General features: G+C 48.1%; 1 protein-coding gene across 1 annotated transcript in view; it reads left to right on the forward strand.

Moving 5' to 3' along the window:
• Positions 1-23,439, forward strand: part of NUGGC (nuclear GTPase, germinal center associated) — an 864,070-nt gene that overhangs the window by 19,374 nt on the left and 821,257 nt on the right. The gene's annotated exons all lie outside the window — the stretch shown is intronic.

Consider the following 23,439-nt stretch of genomic DNA (forward strand, 5'->3'; position numbering starts at 1 on the left):
GCCCTTTAAATTTGAAGAAGTGCTACGCACGTGCACCTAGGAGGGCACACAGCCTGAAGCAGTGGCAGCAGCATTCCAGGGAGAGCCGCGTGCAGCATGTCAGAGCGGGGGGAGGCTATTTGGACCCGCCAGGTCTGAGGCAGTGGCTGGAGAGCTGGACTATGGCTGAGGGGTGTGTGGATGGAGACAGCTAGGTGCTGCGACCAGGGCTACTGTCGGATGGTAAAGACGGCCAACCACGGGCTCCTGCGGTTGGAGATTGTAACAATTTTTTCCTTTGTATCTGCACCTTTCAATGTTATAAACTATTTTTCTCATTTTCTCAAAGTTTCCCTTTTGAAAGTTTAGTGCTAGAGCCGTGGATTTTCTTACTGTCCCCCTTCCAGTCATTAATTCAAATTTGATCATACTATGTCACTATTGCCAAGCGGCCCTGCCACTATTACCTCTTTCACTAAATCCTTCCCCCACTGAGAATTAGATCTAAAATTGCTCCCTCTCTCATTGGATCCTGAACCAATTGCTCAATAAAACTGTCATTTATTCCATCCAGGAACTTTATCTCTCTAGCATGTCCTGATGTTTCACTTACCCAGTCAATATTGGGGTAATTGAAATCTCCCATTATTACTGCACTACCAATTTGGTTAGCTTCCCTAATTTCTCTTAGCATTTCACTGTCTGTCTGACCATCTTGGCTAGGTGGATGGTGGTATACTCCTATCACTATAGTCATCCCCAACATACTAGGGATTTCTACCCATAAAGATTTGATTGTGCATTTAGTCTCATGCAGGATGTTTATCCTGTTGGACTCTATGCCATCCCGGACACAAAGCGCCACCCCTCCACCAAGATGCTCCTCTCTGTGATATAATTTGTACCCCAGTATAGTACTGTCTCATTGGTTATCCTCTTTCCATCATGTTTCTGAGATGCCAGTTAAGTCTATGTCATCATTCAGTGCTATATACTCTAATTCTCCATCTTACTTCTTAGACTTCTGGCATTTGCATATAAACATTTCAAAGTGTGTTTTTTGTTTGTATTAACAATCTGCTTTTCAGTTGACAAGGATAAATTGGAATCTTTTAGCTCAGATGAGTTTTTAAATTACAGGAATATGGACTACTATTCTTATTATTGGAACCTTTCTGGCAGGATGCCCTGATTCTAATGCTTCATTAGTATCCTTCGAAGATATCTCCCTCTGAACCTTGCGCTGCTGAGCGATTGTCTGCTTTCCCCTTAGAGCAGCTATTAAATAAAATCAATCTCCTTTTTAAAGGATAGCACCAGCAGCCTGGTTCTACTTTGGTTCAGATGGAGTCCATCCATTTGGCAAAGACCCCCTTCTCCAATAGGTTTCCCAGTTCCATACAAAACTGAATCCCTCTTCCTTGCACCATCGTCTCATCCACGCATTGAGACTCCGGAGCTCTGCCTGCCTCTGGGGACCTGCGCGTGGAACAGGGAGCATTTCAGAGAAGGTTATTTGAAGTGATTAATTGGAGAAATCAAAGCAAATCACCGTGAGATCCATATTCAAAAGGGTTTGTTCGGTTAAGTTTGGGATTTAACCAGGATTGTTTGCTGCTGAATATCCCAGCCGCTGCCCCTTCTCCCCCTCACCCCCAAGTGAAAAAATTGCTGCAGAGGGAGAAGTTGGATTTCCCCCCCCCCCACACACACTTTATAGAGTGTGGTTATACCTCCCCACTTACCCCCAAACCTCCTCAAGTACCAGTACTCAGCAAGAGGAGCAGAAGCTCTTCCACCCAAGGCCTGAATATCTAAGCACTGGTACAGAAAACAGGTACCAGCACTTAGATATTAATGTATTTGCTGCACTCAAATACAGATTGGTTATCATTACTGACAGCCAGGGGCGGATTGATCTATCGGGGGATCAGGCTTCCCCTGGTGGGCCGGTCACTCCTGTCACGTGATTTATTATTTTTTTTAATAAAGTTTCCAGCCAAAGTATTAGGGGGTGCCGCAAGCAGTGGTATCCCGAGGGGAGCCAATGCCCCCGGGTGCAAGGAGGCTCATGCGGCCGTATATAGCAGGCAGATTGGCAGGGCCGTGGTGGAGCTCACGTCACCATGGCCCGAAGAAAAAGATTGCGTTTAAACGCGCTGATGCTCCTCCTCCTTCCTGCCTGTGCGGCCCCGGAAGTAAACTTTGCTGGAGCCGCGTGGGCAGGAAGGAGGAGGAGCATCAGCGTGTGCAGAAGAGGAGCGACGCTTACGGGCCGAGAAGAGGGAGAGGCCCGGTAGCAGGGCCGTCGCGGCCCGAGAAGAGGGAGAGGCCCGGTAGCAGGGCTGTCGCGGCCCGAGAAGAGGGAGAGGCCCGGTAGCAGGGCCATCGCGGCCCAAGAAGTTCAGGGCTGCTGCAGAGCCCATCCTGCAGCGACCCGCGAAGAGGAGGCACCGAGGTGAGAGAGAGGCTGAGGGTCTGTAGAGGGTGTGTGTGTGTGCGTGTATGAGATGAGTTGAGAGATTGTGTGTGGGAGTGAGGATCTGAATGTTTGCAGAGACAGCATGTGAGAGCCTCTGTGTGTGTGTGAGACAGCATGTGACAATGATAGAGACAGCATGTGACAATGAGAGCTTGTGCTTGAGCAAGACAGCATGTGGGAGTGAGAGAGAGCCTGTGTGTGTGAGAGTCAGACAGCATGTGCCAGTGAGAGATTGTGTGTATGAATGATTGTATGAGAGACAGAATATGACAGTGAGAGCCTGTGTGTGTGAGAGAGTCAGACAGCATGTGCCAGTGAGAGACTGTGTGTATGAATGATTGTATGAGAGACAGCATGTGACAGTGAGAGTGTGTGTGTGTGTGTGAGAGAGAGAGAGAAATGCATGTGAGAATGAGAACCTGTGTGTTTGAGGGAAGAAGATGGAGAGAAAAGAAATAGAAAAAAAGACAATATAAAAGGAATTGGCAAAAAAATAAGAAAGGGAAGGTGGAAAAAAAAAAGCCTGTGACCAACCGATTAGAAAACTAAGATCAGCCAGCAAAGGTAAAAAAAAAAAAAAAAGAATTACTTTTTAGTGATTGGCACATGTAATCTTTGGGAATGTGCAAGAATAGCAATGTACGAGATCAGCATGGAGAAAGTGGAAGCCCACGGGGCCTACACAGAGGAGGCAGCAGAATGGGCTTCAGTTACAGTAGCAGCAATCGGCGCCTCCCCAATAGCCATGTGGCAGCAGTGACAGTGGCAGCAGAGGAATGAGAGAGGTTCCGAGGTTGCTGGAAAAAGAAAGAGAGGGGGATCTGCCTTTAGTGTGTGCATGTGTATGAATGGGACTCTGTCTGGGGGTGTATGTGTGTGAATGCATAGGTGCCTGCCTGGGGGTCTGTGTATGTGAGAATGAATGTGTGCATGCCTGGGGGATGGGGAGGGAGTGGTGTGAAAATGAATGGTAGCTTGCCTGGGGGTCAGTGTGTGTGTGTGTGTGTGTGTGAGTGTGAGAGCACGAGTGTGTATGAGAAAATCCAAGGGAGTAAGAGTATGTGTGTGGGGGGTGTGTGTGTGTGTGGAGGGGGAGAGAGTGTCTTAGAGCCTGAGAGTGTGTCAGTGTCAGTGAGAGCGAGAGGTTATGGTGGGTATAAGAGCATGAATGTGTATGTATGTGACAGTGTATGTGTGAGAGAGAATGGACATGTAAGTATGTGTGAGAGAGAGAGGATAACCTCCTAATCCTCGACAATATCAGGGTGACTGGAAATAAAGAGCTCCCACAGAAGGGGACAGCAGGGGCTTTTTAAAATCCTTATTAGTTTTAATTATTGAATGTTATTTGATATATGTGCTGTTTTGAAATATTTTATTAGTGTTTGGGACATTGTAAAAAATGTATATGATTTTAATTAATAGAAATTCTATTTATCAGTAGTTTTAAAATATTCTTTTATTATGGTTTTACTATTATAACTGATGCTTTATGTTTCTTGATTTTGTTTTATGAGGAATGGTGGTTCTATTTTTCTATTGTTAATACACGGAGTCTGGCTTCTTGGAGTTTCCATTTCAGTTTTTGTCATTTGTGCTCCTTCATTTTGTATTCTGTATTTGGTGAGAGTTTGTGTTCTGCATGCATAGACTGAGATGAAGCATTCTTTTAGCATGTGGTTTCTCTGTAGGGATCTGTAGTAGCTTGGCTTGTTCTGTTTTCCTGATAAGAGGTGTATTGATATTTTAGATTCTGGTATAATATTTGTGGTATTCTTTTTCGTAGGTGGGATTGTGTTATTCTTTGAGTGTTGGCAAATAGTACTGTGTTGATATGGGAGGACCATACCAAAATATAGGGGTGTGTACTTATATATGTAAATTATATTGCATATGTAATTGGGTACCCATGGGCCAGCATGGAGAAAAAACCCCGGGCCACTATTTTTCCACAATCCGCCCCTGCTGACAGCTGACTAATTCCTGTTCAAAGCTGAGGTCACCAATATAAATGGAAAAACTTACCTGCTCAGAGGTGAAACCCTGTATTGGTTCTGGCAACTGAGTGACTGTCCAGCCGTAAAGAAATTTAAAGGGTATTTTACTGCATTGGTTGTAGTTTGGGAAACCAAGCTAAGTGACCATATCTCTGTTTGAGCCTGGTAAGTCAGCCAGTCAAGGCAGGCTGCCTGGGCTCTAGCCTTCAAATAACTTAATCCTGCAGTCACACCCAATCCTGCTTGTATAGGAGGCACTTCACAGTGCTGAGAATAAACTGGCCTCTGCTCTTTGTGTTTTGAGACCCATCTCTACACCTGACTCTGCAAAGGACAATGCTGACCTTGCCAAGTTCATTGCTTATTTATTTATTTACAACTAGCCGTTAAGCCCGTAACAACGGGCTACATTAACATTTTTTTTTCGGTCCATTTCCTTACCCCTCATTCTCCCTCACCCTCTAGTCTCCCACCTTCCCCCTCCCCTCACTCTCTCCTCCCTCCATCTCTCCTCCCTCCCCCTCCCTCTCTCCTCCCTCCTCTCAGTCACTCCCCCTCTCTCAATCCCCTCCCCTCCCCTCCCAGCTCATTCACAACCCCTTTGGATGGCACAGACGGAAGATCTCCGGGGGAGGTCCCTCCCTCCCTCGCGTGCGCCGCTGCCGCTACTGCTCCTCACCGCACCAGAGGTCCCTCCCTCACGCGCGCCACCGCCGCTACTGCTACTTGCCGCGCCAGAGGTCCCTCCCTCCCTCGCGCACGCCACCACCGCTACTGCTACTTGCCGCGCCAGAGGTCCCTCCCTCCCTCGCGCACGCCACCGCCGCTACTGCTACTGCTCCTCGCCGCGCCAGAGGTCCCTCCCTCCCTCGCGCGCGCCACCGCTACTGCTCGTCGCTCCCGCCGCCGCTACTGCTTGTCGCTGCCGCTACTACTGCTCCTCGCCACGCCATTTTTGTTACTAGCAAGCTCTGACAGACGTGCTGCCTGCGCATGCGCGGTAGAGTTGCTCTCTACTGCGCATTTGCGGCACGTCGGTCAAGCTTCATTTATCTAGTAGATAATTTGTATTCCACCTATTATCCCAGGACAAGCAGGATGCTAGTCCTCACATATGGGTGACGTCACTGACGGAGCCCTATTGTGGAAAACTTTCTATCAAAGTTTCTAAAAACTTTGATTGGCACTCTGAGCCCACTGAGTATGCCCAGCATGCCATGATATTCTCAGCCACAGGGGTCTCCCTTCATTCTTCGTTTTTCCGTGCTGCTTTTGGCATCGCGGAGCAGGAGCCTGTGTGAGATTCTCACATGATTCTGACTAAAAATCAGATTAAAAAAGTTAACAATTTCTCTCCCATATCGGGGTCTCCCTTGTTACCACCGGCCAGTGAGTAAAATATTCTCATTCCGACTCATTTGAGTACAAAATGTTTTCTTCACAGATACATCGACAGCTGTCAACGGTATCATGGCCACGGGATTAAAAAAATGTCCCAAATGTAATTGGACCATGTCGATTACGGACCTACACCTCGAATGTGTACTTTGCTTGGGCCAATCTCATGATGTAACATCTTGCCCAAAATGTGCTGAAATGACCGCTAAAGGTCGGAAGGCAAGACAAGAAAAGATGGAGCACTTGTTCCATCTTCAACTTTTACCTTCCCCATTGACGTCCACTCAGTCATCTCCGGCCGGAGTTTCTAAACGACTGATACTTAAAAAACGTCGTCCGGAAGGTTCAGGGGACCGTTTATCACCGATCCCATCCGTGGCGTCCATGAAGTCAGCATCAGAGATCGATCGAAACATCGGCATAGACATCGCCAACCATCTATTCCGGAATCTCTGCTATCCCTGGAGAAGTCGCCAGCTAAGTGGCCTCGCCTGCAGGAAACACCGAGGCCTTCGATACCGAGGCGTTCACCTCTTGTCGAGGTGCCAGCCTTCGAACCTCCACAGGGTCCTGTGGTAGGACCGATAACACCCCAACTGCCACCACCTGTAGCTGCTCTGCCTGCATCAGCTATCACGGAGGAATTGAGTGGATTTATCCGCCAAGCGGTGCTACAAGCACTACAAGAGCATCAACCATCAGTGCCGATGCCATTGTCGATGCCGGCACCTCTGCTGATGCCGGTACCCGTACCAAGGCTGGAACCATCTCCAAGGACACCGATGCCACTACCTGGGGCTCCAGGTCATCCGGAATTGGCTTTATTCCAAATGTTAATGCATAGATTTGATGCCCTCGTCGGTGCTATTCCATCAAAGTCTATCCCAACTAAACCTATCAGGGATGTTCCTGTAAAGAGACCTGTTGATGATCCTCATCCAGGGCCTTCAGGACTCTTTCGACCACTGATTCCATCTCTTCCATCGAGATCTTCTCCCACTTCACCTTCCAGGGAAGTACCATATGACTCATGGGAAGACAAGCATACTGATTCTTCGTCGGAAAGTTTCATGTCTGACCCTTCTCATCCGGAAGGCAGGAAGAAATCTCCACCCGAGGACTTGTCCTTCACAAATTTCATGAAGGACATGGCAGACACAATACCGTTCAACTTAGTGGCTGAGGAAGACACGAGACAGCAGACTTTAGAAGTCTTATAGTTTGTGGATCCTCCAAAAGAAGTCCTGGCCATTCCTGTCCATGAGGTACTTTTGGAGTTGCAACATAGACTCTGGGAACATCCATGTTCGGTTCCACCTATTAATAAAAGAGTGGATACCATCTATCTTGTTGAACATGTTCCTGGTTACCAGAAGTCACAATTACCGCATCAATCTTGTGGTTGAGTCGACTCAAAAGAAGTCCAAAAGAGTACGACCTCACTCCTCCACTCCACCTGGAAAAGACCATAGGTTCCTAGATTTTTTGGGAAGAAAAGTATTCCAAGGAGCTATGCTCAACTCAAGGATAGAGTCCTATCAACTCTATATGACACAATACCAAAGGAATCTATGGAAGCAGATTCAGGAACTTTCCAACTCCCTACCTCAGCAGTACCAGGAGGCAGCTCAAGCTATAGTACACAAGGGACTTGAAGCTGGAAAGCATGAAGTTCGAGCCATCTATGACAACTTCAAAACAGCTTCAAGGGTGGCAGCCTCAGGAATCAGTGCATGTCACTGGGCATGGTTAAAAGCCTCTGACCTTAGGCCTGAGGTACACGAGAAGCTGGTGGATCTGCCCTGTGTAGGTGACAACCTCTTTGGGTCGAAAGTTCAAGATGCAGTGGCCCAACTAAAAGAACACATGGAGACATTGCGCCAACTGTCGTCAGTTCCGCAAGACTCCTCTTCATCAATGTCTCGCTGTCCACCAAGGAAAGAAACTAGAAAACCTTTCTACAGGCAGAGGCAATATTATCCACCAGAATCCAAGGGTAGATCTTCTCGTCTGCAACAAAGATCTCAGCCCAGACAGCCTAGAGCAGCTAGGCCTCAACCGCCACCGCAGACGGGACAGGTTGCAGGTTTTTGAGGCCACCACCAGAGACCAAAGCCATCTCCACAATCCAAAACCGAACCTGCCAGTAGGAGGCTGAGTTTCCTCCTTCTACAACCATTGGTTACAGATAACAGACCAATGGGTACTCTCAGTAATATCTTGAGGTTACCAACTCAATTTTCTCTCAACTCCAAGAGACTCTTCTCCAAAGCCTCTTTCATTACATGAAACTCACATGATTCATCTACAAGCAGAATTATCCACTCTTCTGAGAGCCAGAGCTGTAGAACTGGTGCCCTGGACTCAGCAGGGCAGAGGATTCTACTCCTGTTATTTCCTCATTCCATAGAAAACCAGAGGCCTACGTCCCATCCTAGACCTCAGGAATCTCAACAAATTTCTAAAGAAAGAAAAGTTCAGGATGGTGTCTCTAGGCACCATGCTTCCCCTTCTTCAAACAGGAGATTGGCTTTGTTCTCTGGATCTACAAGATGCTTACGCTCACATTCCAATATTCCCTCCTCATCTCCTGGTGGGTCATCAACATTTCCAGTACAGAGTCCTACCATTCGGACTCACCTCAGCTCCCAGAGTATTCACCAAATGCCTGGCAGTAATATCAGCACACTTACACAAAAAAAGTGTCCACGTTTTCCCCTATCTAGATGACTGGCTCATCAGAAATCAATCTCAACAAGGAGCTCTAACTTCTCTCAACTGAGCAATTACTCTACTTCACTCGATGGGGTTTCTCATCAACTTTCAAAAGTCCCATCTCATTCCATCTCACATGCTTCAATTCATCGGAGCAGAATTGAACACCATCCTCTCAAGATCTTTTCTACCCGAGGATCGGGCAGAAACACTCTCCCTGTTGGCAAATTCGCTATACTCGAAGAAAAAAAGCAACAGCTCATCAGTTTCTAACTTTACTGGGCCACATTGCCTCCACAGTTCATGTCACTCCTATGGCAAGACTAGCCATGAGAATAACCCAATGGACATTAAGATCACAATGGATCCAAGCCATTCAACCACTGTCCTCTCCAATTCAAGTAACCCACCAGCTATGTTAATCTCTACTTTGGTGGGCGAACAAGGACAACTTGTGCAAGGGCCTGCCCTTCCAACAACCAGTCCCACAGATAACTTTAACTACAGATGCATCCACCTTAGGTTGGGGAGCTCACATAGACAATCTCCAAACCCAGGGTACTTGGACAAAACACGAAGAAACAATTCAAATCAATTTCCTGGAACTTCGAGCTATACGTTATGCTCTGCATGCGTTCAAGGACTGCCTTTCACACAAGACTGTTCTGATTCAAACAGACAATACAGTAGCATAAATATTTAATACATTTATTTATTTTATTTTGAAACTTTTCTATACCGTCATTTAGTATGCACCATCACAACGGTTTACAGGGAGGCACGTACATTCATGATTGGGTAAAAATCTCTAACAAAGTGCCAATAACATTTCGGTTACATGTTTTACTAATAAAATCAAATGATAGGTGACATGGATCTTGTCCATTTATATGGTTACAGGGGTAACCATACAATTATTGTAATTTATACAGAATTTCTTTATTCTTAGTAGTTAAGTATGAAAAAATAATAAAATATGCAAAATGCATCTCGTGACTTTGTGCTGTGTGTTGAAGTTCATTTGCCTGTTCGCTTATATTTCTTATTCTAAAAGGCCTACTAAAAGGCTTCAAGGAAGGTATATAACATGTTAACATCTTTTAATCAAGGCCTTCTAGACATTCCCTCCTATAGGTTAGTATACCTTGACGAAACTTGAGAACGAGCATTCTCAACAGCCAGCCCCTTACTCTGGAACTCATTCCTGGCTGCAATCCACAATATAACATACCCCAAAACTTTTAAAAAAGATCCACTTTTTTATATTGGCCTTTGATCTACAATCCTCCTGACATTAAACATCTGGCGATTTGTGATTAGTCCGACCCTCTCAACACTGATTGATTTGATATGTTTGGTGGTTTTTGTTTTTTAAACTTTTTCTTTATTCATTTTCAATAACTTTACAAAGTATGCACTTTGCCACAAGAAAAATGGTACATCACTGAGAAAACAAAGAAAACTAAATATTCATCAAGAAAATTTACCCCATTAACAAGCAAACAATTTCCATTTTTCTCAGATTTACCCATTAGACCCCAAGCTTGGGGGAGTGTGGGGTAACCGCATATTAAAGGAGAAATAACACTAGCATAATAAAGGAAATATGGCTTATCGCTCCGGTTTTTCAATTATCACGGATTGTTAGTACTGTTACTCAATAACTTTAAAGCTTTTTTTTGCATTAACAAAGTCTTTCAATTGCTCCGGTTGATAAAATATATAACTATCTTTATTATGCTTCACAATGCATTTACAGGGGAAGCGTAAGAAAAATGTTGCTCCCACTTCTAGAGTCTCTTGTTTTAAAGCAAGGAAATCTTTCCTTTTCATTTGGGTTGATTTTGTAAGGTTTGGAAATATTCTGATGCGTGATCCCATAAAATCAGAATTGGGTTTCTTAAAATACGCCCGCATCACATCTCCTAAGTCCTTTTCGTTAAAGAAAGATATTAAAAAAGTTGACCTCTCTATGATTTCATAGGATGATGATTCCAAAAATCCTGTTAGGTTATTCATAACATTTGGAGCAATCTGCTGCTGTTGGAGTTTTGCACCGGAAGAAAATAAACTTTATCAAGGGGTGGGGATTGATCCGAGGAAATTTCTAATACTTCAGTGAAGTATCTTTTAACCATCAAATGAGGAATTTCCCCCATCACCCTGGGAAAATTTAATATTCTTAGACTGAAATTTCTCAGTGCATTCTCTATATTTTCAATCTTGCGATTTAAAGCCCCACAATCTTGAATTATCATTGATTGAATTTTCTTTACTTGCCTTTATATCATTTTCAACATCCTGAAATTTCACTATCACTTCTTGCTTATATGACTCAGCGTTCTTATTCATAATTTCCATTTGATTTGCCAGCTGGTTAATTTTCTCAGAGCAATCTACTAATGGCTTTGCCATTGCCGAAGTAAGTGTCCAAAGAGAGTACAGTAGGGATGTGAATCATTTTAGGACGATTAAAATTATCGTCCGATAATTTTAATATCGTCTTAAACCGTTATGGAACACAATACAATAGAGATTCTAACGATTTATCGTTATAAATCGTTAGAATCGTGAGCCGGCACACTAAAACCCCCTAAAACCCACCCCCGACCCTTTAAATTAAATCCCCCACCCTCCCGAACCCCCCCCAAATGAGTTAAATAACCTGCGGGTCCAGCGCCGGTCCGGAACGGCAGCGGTCCGGAACGGGCTCCTGCTCCTGCATCTTGTTGTGTTCAGCCGGCGCCATTTTCCAAAATGGCGCCGAAAAATGGTGGCGGCCATAGGCGAACACGATTGGACGGCAGGAGGTCCTTCCGGACCCCCGCTGGACTTTTGGCAAGTCTTGTAGGGGTCAGGAGGCCCCCCACAAGCTGGCCAAAAGTTCCTGGAGGTCCAGCGGGGGTCAGGGAGCGATTTCCCGCCGGAACCCTCGCTGAACGACCTCCTGCAGTCGATCTCCTGCCGGCGCCATTTTCCGTATGGAAAATGGCGCCGGCCATACGCGTATGGCCGGCGCCATTTGCCATACGAAAACGATTCACGGCGGGAAATCGCTCCCTGACCCCCGCTGGACCTCCAGGAACTTTTGGCCAGCTTGTGGGGGGCCTCCTGACCCCTACAAGACTTGCCAAAAGTCCAGCGGGGGTCCGGAAGGACCTCCTGCCGTCCAATTGTGTTCGCCTATGGCCGCCGCCATTTTTCGGCGCCATTTTGGAAAATGGCGCCGGCTGAACACAACAAGATGCAGGAGCAGGAGCCCGTTCCGGACCGCTGCCGTTCCGGACCGGCACTCGACCCGCAGGTTATTTAACTCATTTGGGGGGGGGGGGTTCGGGAGGGTGGGGGATTTAATTTAAAGGGTCGGGGGTGGGTTTTAGGGGGTTTTAGTGTGCCGGTTTTGCGATTTTACGATTTTTCGATTTTTCACGATTTTTTCACGATTTTTCACGATATTTTACCCCCCCAAACGGCAACAATACGATTCCCTCCCCCTCCCAGCCGAAATTGATCGTTAAGACGATCGAGGACACGATTCACATCTCTAGAGTACAGTGTTACTACCTCCGGTTTACCCGTTGTTAATAACTCACTGGGACAAACAGGGATCGCAAAGACAGCGCTCTCACCTCCTCCACTAGCATCCTGTCCTTCCCATCTGTTCAGATCTCCTCCTACAGTGAGTGAATGTCCGAGTCCCTCAGAGGGATGAAATTGCCCTTCCACTGACTTCTCCCCCTCTGCCCGATTTCCTCAGCTAACCAACTCTGGGTTTCTGCTCGGACGAGGAGTCAAGGTTGCTCTTGCAGCTGGGGGTAGTTGCTCATCCAATGGGCTGAGGGATATTGCTTCCGAGGAAGGGTCCTGTGACCCGACAGCCGGACCTCTCATGCTCGAATTTGCCGCTTTGATCGCACACTGCTCGATGGTTTTCTGCCCCGGAGGTATCATAGAAGTCGAGGGGTAACTTCTAGTCTTCCTCTTTCGTTTCGGTGCCATTTTAGCGAGGTAATTTTGTGTTGCAGGAAAATAAATGCTGGAGCTGCAGGGACGTGCGTCTCAACGAGTTGCCATGTTGACTCCACCCCCTCATTTGATGTTGATGTTATGAAACTGTAATCATTGTTTTATTCTTGTTCGTTTATTTTATTATGATTGTTAACCATGTACCCCGCTCTGAGCTGTTGTGTAATAAATATTTTAAATAAATAAATAAACACACAGAAAACATACTCAATATTAATACTGATAAATCATACTAATAAACTACATTAATAAATAATAAACTAATACAACACTTATACTACAACTAATAAAAAATAATCAATACATACTGTTAGGGGTCCTTGGGGAGTCGGGCCGAGTCCCCTCACCTGCGTGGGCAGGAAGCCCACTCTAGCACCCCGCTGCCACATCACGTAGCGGTTTGCAGAATTGCGGCCTGCCCCGACGCCGCTGCATCCCTGGACTCCCTATGCGCACGCGAGCTCGCATGGACTCAATTTAAAGGGCCAATGGCGGGAAAGTTCCCTGCGGCCCGGGATGATGACATCAGGCAAGGCAGGAATAAATACCCTGCCTTGCCACTTTCTCCTTGCCTCGGCAACAGGTCCAGCTCCTGGTGAGTGTGTGTTGTCTGCATCCTGACCCCGTGTTCCTGTGATTCTTCTGCCTGCTCCTGCTCGTGCCCTAGTCCTGCTCCTCATCATTCCTGCTCCCTTGGATTGATCTACTGGCTCTGACCTTGCTCGTCTCATCGATTCCTCCTTGTGTGCTGCCTGCCCTGATCTTCAGCCCGGTCTACCATTCCTGCTTGTCCGCTGCCTACCCAGACCTCGGCCTGGCCTCCATTTCCTGCAGCCTGCTGCCTGTCTCGACCCTTGGCATGCCTGACCTGCCTCCACCTGCTGTCCAAGCGGCTCACACCTAAGTCCTGCCGGCCTCAGCACCCAAGGGCTCAACCCATGGGGAATGTGGGCTGGTATAGGTGAAGGTCCTATTTGGGCTTTCTCCCTCAGAACCGCCTCCCAACAATGAGGATCACAGAGGGCCTCTCCTTGATGGTGGCAACAATCTCGTCTCGGCTCAAGGATCTACCTTCCTTACACATACATAATCAAAGATAAATATCATTAATGAGCTAATACACATTGGGAGGATTACTTTCAAACCTATTTGAAGACAGTATTTATATATGTAAGTGGATATGTGGAGATTTGCTTATGTATTTTATAAACTGTATGGCAAGAGCTGCACAGTTTTATAAAATATCGCATAGTTCTGCTTTGAAAGTATGCAGGTGTTTTTAATTACATTCAAATATTTGCAATGTATTGAAAGCGCATACTTTACCTATTTTATACGTTTCTCCTAGGACAAGCAGGATGGAAGTCCTCACATGTGGGTGACATTGTGCAATGGAGCCCGGCACAGAAAACTGGCACACTGAGCATGCCACTATCCACGTGTTCACGCGGGGTCTCTCTTCAGTCCTTTCTTTTCCACAGAGCTACCATCTTGCGGAGGTGGAGCTCGTGCTCTGTTTTTTTCGGGAAACTTTCAAAAAAAGTGATTTTTTTCATTTTTTCTTCCTGCACTGGGTCTCTCTTCGGTTCCCCTTCTCGATCGGAGAGTATTTTTTTGTCCTTCTCCCATGCCCCCGCCGGTCATCGTGAATTTTGTGGTCTCCCGTTGAGCCTTATGGCGACCTTGGACTTCCGTCAGTGCTGCCAGTGCCCTTAAACTGTGTCCCTGAAGGATCCACATGAGGTGTACATACTCTGACTGGGACATCACATAATGTTTGGGGCACGAATTGTGCGCTCAAATGACCCCAAAAGGCTGTTGGGCCAGGTTGGATAAGATGGAGAAGGTTTTTGGTTCAGGTAAATCCAAACCCTCCATTTCAGCATTGCTGTCATCGACGCCTAAGAACCAAGGGGAGCTGTTTATCCTCGATCCTTCGGTGACCACTCCTCCCCAAGGATGGCAGGGGAGAAAGGCTTTAGCGATTGCACAGTCTCGGTCTCCTTCAAGTTGCGAACTTCAGGATAATCTTCTTCGGTGCCAGAGAAAGACCGGGCTGAGCACCATGGGAGGTCTCGGAAGCACCGTCACCGGTCCCCCTCTGCATGCGGGGCTGGGCTCAGACTGGCTCCAGCGCTTGTCACCGTGCCCCCAAAGCGGCTACGGCAAGAGGAGGCTCCATCCTCCCTCAAGGTCAGTGGTCCGAGGCCATCTACACTGGTTCCAGTGCCGGATATCAAACATTCTCGGGGGAGGAGGAGTTAGCCTCTGCCCTCCCTTTCAGCCTACCCTTTCCTTGGAGACCTTTGAGGTGGAGTTGGACCGTTGGGTGTGCCTGTCAGTGGAGCATGCTTTGTGTGACAGGGAGCCAGTGCTTCCGGCACCTGGGCCGGGGCCTTCCTGAACACTAATGCCAGCACCATCACCTTTGAGGCTAGTGCCCATGCCGATGCTGGTGCCTGCTCTGATGCCACCCATGGTACCAGGACTGGAGCCATTGTTGGACCATCTCGACGTCTTCCTCAGTGTCCTCCCAACTCAGTTATTGCCAATGCCTCGTGACTTCTTGGTGGGCCATCGGGCACCGAAATGCAAGGCGTCTGAGCTTGTCCTCATGGGGGATTCATCCAAGGATGAGGGCCCAACAATGCTGCATGGTCCACGGCGCCCTTGTGCTCCTTATCCGGCACTGCTGGGACCTGGACCCGGGCCTTCGAGTCCATCGATGCCCTCAGGTCCCTTGATTCCTTTGCTTTCGCTCAGTGCTCCCAGGCCCCCATCTCCTCGTGGCCCAGATGAGCCTGAGGGACCATATGACCCCTGGGGGGAGGATGCCTCCAATGCTTCTTTGGTGACTTCCAATGATCTTCCATCGGATACTTCCCGCTTGGCGGAGTTCCTCATTTTCCACCAGAGGACTTGACCTTCGTGGGGTTCATCCAGGTGATGGCTGAAGCCATTCCCTTCCAACCTATGATGGAGGAAGATGCCCGCCTTAAGATGCTGGAGATTCTCCAATTCATGGATGCCCTGAAGTAGGTCATTGCAGTGCCTGTTCATGAGATTTTCAGATGGCTGCTTTTTCGGCTCTGGGAGCACCCCTTCTCTGTGGCCTCATTGAACCAGAAGGCTGATGGGGTATACCTTGTACAACAGACCATGGAGTTTGAGAAGCTCTAGCTCCCCCAACAGTCTGTGGTGGTTGAATCAGTGCTGAAGATAGCAAAGAGGTCCAAAACCCATGCCTTTGCTCCTCCCAGCAAGGATAACGGCATGGGATGCCATGGGGAGGAGAGGGTTTCAAAGCTTCATGTTAGTGGCCTGCATCGCCTCCCACCTGTTGTATATGACCCAGAATACCCGTAATTTCTGGAAACAAGTCCAGGAAGTTGCAGATGGCAAACTTAGGAGGTTCTTATTGTGTTTGTCCAGCAGGGCCTGGAGCATGGGAAGCTTGAAGTCCATGCTACATATGATTTTGAGACAGCGGACCGAGTGGCAGCTGCCGGTATTTCTGCTCGGCGTCTCGCCTGGCTTCATGCTTTGGACCTCTGTCTAGAGGTACAGGACTGGCTGTCTGACTTGCCTTGCACTGGGGATAACCTGTTTGATGACAAGGTCAAGGAGACTGTCGTACAGCTGAAGGACCACTAGAGACCCTCCAGCAGTTATCAGCTGGTACCTCAGCTTCACCGGTGTCTTCTAACAGTTCCTCCTGACCAGGGCCACGGTACCATTCTACAGACCGCGGAAGTACTACCCTCCTGCCCCTGATTCTCGGCCTCAACAAGCCAGTGTCTGGGGCATATCTCAGCAACAGCTGGGCCCTAGGCCTCAGCCAACTCTCAGGCTAGCCCCGTGGTGGGGTTTTGATTGGAGGTGAGGGGGTATAAGCCAGGTGCTGGAGGATCCACCAGTTGGGGGTACTCTCAGTTTCTTTGCGGACAGGTTGCCGGCCGTGACTTCAGATCAGCGGGTCTTGTCCATCATCCATCATGGCTACAAGGGATTCTCCCCTGTGACCGCAGTGGGGTCCCGTCTCGCACCCAGAAGTGCTCCAAGGAGAACTCTTGGTCCTTCTAATGGCCAGAGCAGTAGAACATGTCCCTCAGGTGCAGCAGGGATGGGGGTCTTACTCCCATTATTTTCTAGTTGCAAAGAAAACAGGCCTCCGTCCCATTTTCAATTTGCGAGCCTTGAACAGATTTCTCAAGAAAGAAAAGTTCAAGATGGTATCCTTGGGCACCTTGATTTCCCTCTTACAAAGAGGAGACTGGCTTTACTCCCTCGATCTCAGACATGTATAACCACATCAAGATCTGCCCCAGTCACAGGAGATATTTTTGCTTTGTGGTGGGCTGTCAGCATATTCAGTACCACGTGGTCCTGTTCGGCCTGGCCTCCGCGCCCCGGGTCTTCACAAAGTGCCCGTTGTGGGTGCCTACCTGCACCAGCTGGGAGTCCAGGTCTTTCCATACCTTGATGACTGGCTGATCATGAGTGACATGCAAGTGGGGGCAGAGCAGTCTCTAGGCTGCATCATTCAGCTGTTGGAATACCTGGGGTTTCTAATAAACTACCCAAAATCCAACCTTTGTCAATTGTCACAGCTAGATTTCAAAGGAGCCATGCTGGATGCAGCACAATCAAAAGCCTTTCTACCCTGCATCCGGGTGCATGTACTGCTGACCCTGGTGGAGGAGGTCCGGCATCGCTGACAGGTCACTGTGCGGTGTATGCTGCAGCTCCTGGGGCACATGGCTGCCACAGTCTGTCACCCCATTTGCCCACCTGCATATGCATTGAGCCCAGTGGACTCTACACTCCCAATGGCGGCAGGCTACTTAGGGCCTTCAGGTCTGCATCCAGGTTTCTTCCTCTCTCAGGGCCTCCCTGGCTTGGTGGAGGTCCTCATCCAATCTGGAGCAGGCACCACCCAACAGATTGTGCTTACCATAGATGCGTCCCACCTAAGCTTTACCTATTTTATAAACATATGTTTCTCCTAGGACAAGCAGGATAGTGCCCATATGGATGGCCTTTTCACCCAAGGTCTCTGGACCTCTCAATAAGCTCTGAATCAGATAAAGTTCTTGGAGCTGAGGGCGATCCGGTATGCCTTGTGGGCCTTCTGAGATCAGCTGTCCAGCAAGGTGATCCTCATTCGGACAGACAATCAGGTGGCGATGTGGTACATAAACATGCAATGGGCACCAAGTTCTTCCTCCTTTGTCAAGCAGCAGTGCAGGTCTGGAGTTGGGCCCTGTCTCGGGGGATGTTACTCTGGGCAGTGTACTTGGCCAGTGTGGAGAACACCCTGGCAGACAGGCTGAGTCACTCCTTCTGGTCCCACGAGTGGTCCCTGAAGCAGGAGGTGGTGGACTGGATCTTCCTTCTGTGGGGACTCCCGGACGTGGATCTGTTTGCCTCCTCCTGCAATCGGAAAGTTCCTCTCTACTGTTCTCTGACCAGGTCAGATGGCCAATTCGTAATGGATGCCTTTGCTTTCTATTGGGGAGAGGCCTCCTGTATGTGTACCTTCCAGTTCTAGTGGTGATGAAGACTTTCTTGAAGCTTCACCAGGATTGGGTGACCATGAACCTCATAGCCCCCCATTGACTGAGGCAGGTCTAGTTCCCGCTTCTGCGGGATCTCTCCTGGTGAGACCCGATTCGTCTGAGGTCTGCCCCAGACGTCCTCAAAGAGGATCAGGGCAGGTTGTGCCACCCCAACCCCCGGGCCCTGTCTCTCAAGGCCTGGATATTGAAAGGTTGACCCTGCAGCCATTTCACCTCTCAGAGGAATTGTCTCTGGTCCTGGTAGCCTCAAGGAAACCTTGAGCGAAGGGCCTCAACCCCCTTCTCCTGTCCAATCAGGGAACTCCTAAATTACCTGTTGCACCTTTCGGAGGCCAGGCTTAAGACCAACTCCATTAGGGTGCACCTGAGTGCCATAGGGGCGTACCACCAGGTGGTGGATGGGTCACCCATTTCAGAGCAGCCCCTTGTAGGATGGTTCATGCGCGGTTTGCTTCAGCTGTGGCCTCCCTTAAGGGACCCTGCAGTATCCTGGCAACTAAATGTGATGTTGGCCCAGTTGATGAAGCTGTCGTTTAAGCCACTGCTTTCCTCTGCCCTCAAGCATTTGACATGGAAGGTCACATTCCTGATAGCAATCACGTCAGCACACAGTCAGGGAGCTGCATGCCTTGCTGACTTATCTGCCCTACACAAAGTTCTTCCATGACTGGGTGGTCCTGCATGCACACCCTAAGTTCCTGCTGAAGGTGGTTAATAAATTTTCCCTTGACCAGTCCATTGTCCTGCTCACTTTTTTCCCTAGGCCTTATTCCAACCCAGTAGAAAGGACGCTGCATACACTGGATTGTAAAAGGGCCTTGGCCTTCTACCTGGACCGGACAGCAGGCCATAGGCAATCTGCCTAGCTGTTTGTTTCCTATGACGCCATCAGGCTGGGTAGGGCTGTTGCTAAACAGACTCTTTCTGTTACAATGCTGCTTGCGGAGCCCATCCCACAAGCAGCCTCTCACCTTCTGTGCCAGCGGCGCCCGACCATCTTCCTGGCCTGATGCTGCAGGACTCTTCCTCCTTGCAGCTTAAGCCTCCCTGGACAGCTGCTGCTGCTCCTCGTGGCCCGACACCACTGATGCGGCAGGAGGGGCCGCCGTTGTTTCTTCGTGGCAGGAGCCGCTGCCAGGGCGCCTCTTCATGCGGCAGGAGTAGCCGTCATTCCCGTGAGCCAACCGCTCTTCATTCATGTCCTCTAGACTTTATGGATCCACAGTGTTTATCCCACGCCCCTTTGAAGTCCTTCACAGTTCTGGTCTTCACCACTTCCTCTGGAAGGGCATTCCAGGCATCTACCACCCTTTCCTTTAAGAAATACTTCCTGACATTGGTTCTGAGTCTTCCACCCTGGAGCTTCCAATCGTGACCCCTAGTTCTGTTGATTTTTTTCCGACGGAAAAGGTTTGTCGTTGTCTTTGGATCATTAAAACCTTTCAAGTATCTGAAAGTCTGTATCATTTCACCTCTGCTCCTCCTTTCCTCCAGGGTGTACATATTTAGATTCTTCAATCTCTCCTCATAAGTCATTCAATGAAGACCCTCCACCTTTTTGGTCGCCCTTCTCTGGACCGCCTCCATCTTGTCTCTGTCTCTTTGGAGATACGGTCTCCAGAACTGAACACAGTACTCCAGGTGAGGCCTCACCAAGGACCTGTACAAGGGGATAATCACTTCCATTTTCTTACTCGAGATTCCTCTCTCTATGCAGCCCAGCATTCTTCTGGCTTTAGCTATCGCCTTGTCACATTGTTTCTCTGACTTCAGATCATTAGACACTATCACCCCAAGGTTTCTCTCCTGCTCCGTGTACATCAGCCTTTTTGCTCCCATCGAATACAGTTCATTCGGATTTCCACTCCCCATATGCATGACTCTGCATTCTTGGCATTGAATCTCAGCTGCCATATCTTCGACCACTCTTCCAGCTTCCTTAAATCCCGACGCATTCTCTCCACACATTCATTGTTCCCAAGCAGCAGGTCCGGAAGGACTACTGAGTGGCTGGAGGGCTACTCTTGAGACCAGCATTGCATTGCTGGGTCTCACCGGTGCGTGCATGTCCACTGGAGTCCTGAGCCTGTCTAGTTCCAGTGCTCGATGATCCTTGTCTCATCCTGGTTCAGGCTTGCTCCAGCCCGTTCTTTTACACTCTTGCTTCCCTCGGTGTGTCTTGGGTCTCCTCCCTGAGCCACACCGTGGTCCAAGGGCTCACATCCCCCTAGAACAAGCAACTGTACCCCCGTGCTCACAACAATTTCTACCTGGCTAGTCGAATGCATCGCCTTCTGCTATGACCAGGCGGGATTGCAACTTGGAGGGTCACGTCACAGCTCATTCTGTTAGAGCTGTGGCTGCTACTGTGGCCCACCTTCTTGCAGTCCCTATAGAGGATATATGCAAGGCTGTGGCGTGAAGTTCTCTCCACACCTTCATGACTCATTATTGTCTGGACAGGGAACAGCCATCGTGATAGCAGATTCGGCCAGTCTGTCCTCAGAAATCTTTTTCAGCTCTGAATCCAACTCTTCCTACCTATGGCCCTGGTTTTGTTTCAGGCTGTTCCTGCTGTTACAACAGCACATCTGTTGTTTTGCCTGTTGGCACCTACTTTGGTGTCTGTTGGTCCGATTAGTCTCGGGTCCAGCTTGTAGCTTGGTCTTCACCCATATGTAAGGACTACCATCCTGCTTGTATTAGGAGAAAGCGAAGTTGCTTACCTGAAACAGGTGTTCTCCTAGGACAGTAGGATGTTAGTCCTCAGGAAACCTGCCTGCCACCCCACAGAGTTAGATTCTCCTGGTTTGTTGTTTTATTTTTTCATAATCTACTTAAGAGACTGAAGAGAGACCCCACGTGGACGCATGGATAGTGGCATGCTGGGCCTGCTCAGTGTGCCAGTCAAAGTTTCTATGCCAGGCTCCATCAGATGATGTCACCCACATGTGAGGACTAACATCCTGCTGTCCTAGGAGAACACTGTTACAGGTAAGCAACTTCGCTGTATTTTCTGTGTGAGAAAAAATAACATATACTCGAAAAAACCCTGATTTATTCGCATAGGTATATTTTAAAATATGTGTGCATATTTGAAATCACCAGTATACCAATACCTCTTCCAGGTCACCCAGTCTGTCTCCAATTCCCTCTAGTACGTCACCCTGAATTCCCCGCCCCCCCCCAATTCACCAAGAGTTCCTATCAAAAATAGCAGACAACAGACAAGTCTGATTTCACTTGAGCATTACAATTAGCAGATATAAAAATGTGCAAATAAGCTGGCTAATGTATTTGTGTAAATCTCTCTTAAAATAACTTCTGCATGGGGGAGGGGCCAGGATGGACGCTTGCTAGCAGTGTTGACTCGGAGCTCCTGTAGAAAGTTTCTGATAAAGGACTAAATGTGTTGTTTAACATGCCTCCAAAAAGAGAGGGGAAAGTGAGGGTTTATTCTTCTAACCCCCCACTCCACACGGGACAAAAAACCATCGCCGAGTGCGCTCGCATTTACCAGAAGCGGGAGGTGCCTAGGATTCCACAAGCGATATCAATTAACCTGCAGGTGGAAGCCGCGACGGAGATGCCAGGAGCTATTGGCCCAGAGGCAGCCGTGGAGGGAGCAGCAATGGCTGGTTTCGACAGAGGAGAAACATCAGTTCGAGGAGGAGGTACAGCTCTGATGTCAGTAGACATTTTAAAGCCAGATGATACCAGCAATGGTAAGGCTGTTTTGATCCCTATTGCAAATGTTTCTTGGCTGGCCTCATGGACTGCAAAAGAACAACATGTTGAGCTGGCTCCGCCCAAGTAAACCCGCTGTGGTAACGCCGGATTCCCTGTGGGAATTGATGGCCCACCAAAACTTGGCCCTTCAAGGCTGAATGAATCATATAACCCAGATTTCTTCAAGGTTGGAAATTTTAACCCATGAACAGGATAAAAGAATAAATGAGCAATCAAATAAAATACAACTACTTGAAAATCAAATGAAAGAAATACAGAGAGTACAAACTGCTACGATTCAGGACTATGTTACTTTAAGTAAAAAAAACCAGAGCTTTTGGAGAATTGGTTGAGAAGGCTTAACTTAAGGTTGTTAAACTTCCCGAAAATACTGGGGGAGCAACCAAGAGTAACCTTGCGAAGATACCTTAATGAAATACTACAGATTCCTATAGAAGATATACCATCCTTTAACAAAGTTTATTTCTTACCCTTCACTCGTTCAAGAGAAAGGATGATTCAAAATCAAATGGATCTGGGGAATCTGACATTCTTGAATCCTCGACAGTAGAGATTATTGAGAGAGCTACTCTATTGATTTCCTTCATCTATGAACAGGACATGGGTGTGAAATGAGGAACTACGTCCAATAAATGGGGGTCAATTTTATGTGTCAATTTGTCCAGATCTTTCCTGATCTGGCAAAGACCACGCAGGAAAGGAGGAAAGGTTTCCTGACACTGCGACAGGAAACTAGAGAGTTGGGGGCCACATTTTACTTGGGGACTAAAGAAAGATTTGATTTCTGGAATTATTTTCATTATGATAATTGAATAATGTTTGATTTCTTGTTTTCTGTACAAAGATGGAAATGCTTTGTAATTATTTAAAAATTAATAAATATAAAATTAAAAAAAACCCCACCTTTCCTAGCGTGTAGCAGATGGACTCAAAACAAGTGGGTATAGTGTGCTCGTGCTAGCAGTTGGAGACGGATCTGATGTCAGCACGGGTACATATACCCCCGCAGGAAGTGCAGCAATTCAGTAATTTCTGTCTCCAAAGCAGTTTGGAGTTACCTAACGCTCGCTGAGCGTTCTTTCCAAATACTAACGACTAAATTCATAAAAGAAACCTACCTGAAGACGAGCCCCGCACTCCTGCGGTGATACCATTCGGTCCCTCCTCCAGTTGAGTTTCCCGGGGCGATTTCCGTGGTCCCTTGGAGGTAAGAACCTCGGTCCGGTGGCCGGTTCGCGGCAGGGACCTAGCCCCCGAGTGAGAAGGGCTTGGGCGCAGCCTAGAGGCAGCGGGTGCACTTCCTCGCGCGCAGCGGTGACGGTAATCACCCTCTCCCCCCGCAGCCGGAGACTGCCCGGGTCGCAGCCGGGAAGCGCCAAAGACAAGGTAAGGCGTACATCTTTACTTGTTGGTCTCTGAGGAAACGAGGATCAGCGGAGTCTGCCTACGGGGCAACCCGCCAAGGAGGTTGCCATCTTGCCTGCCTGCTCGCCTTCTGCCCTGGTTCATCGCC

The sequence above is a fragment of the Rhinatrema bivittatum genome, chromosome 3, assembly GCF_901001135.1.
Source record: "Rhinatrema bivittatum chromosome 3, aRhiBiv1.1, whole genome shotgun sequence".
Lineage (NCBI taxonomy): Eukaryota > Metazoa > Chordata > Amphibia > Gymnophiona > Rhinatrematidae > Rhinatrema > Rhinatrema bivittatum.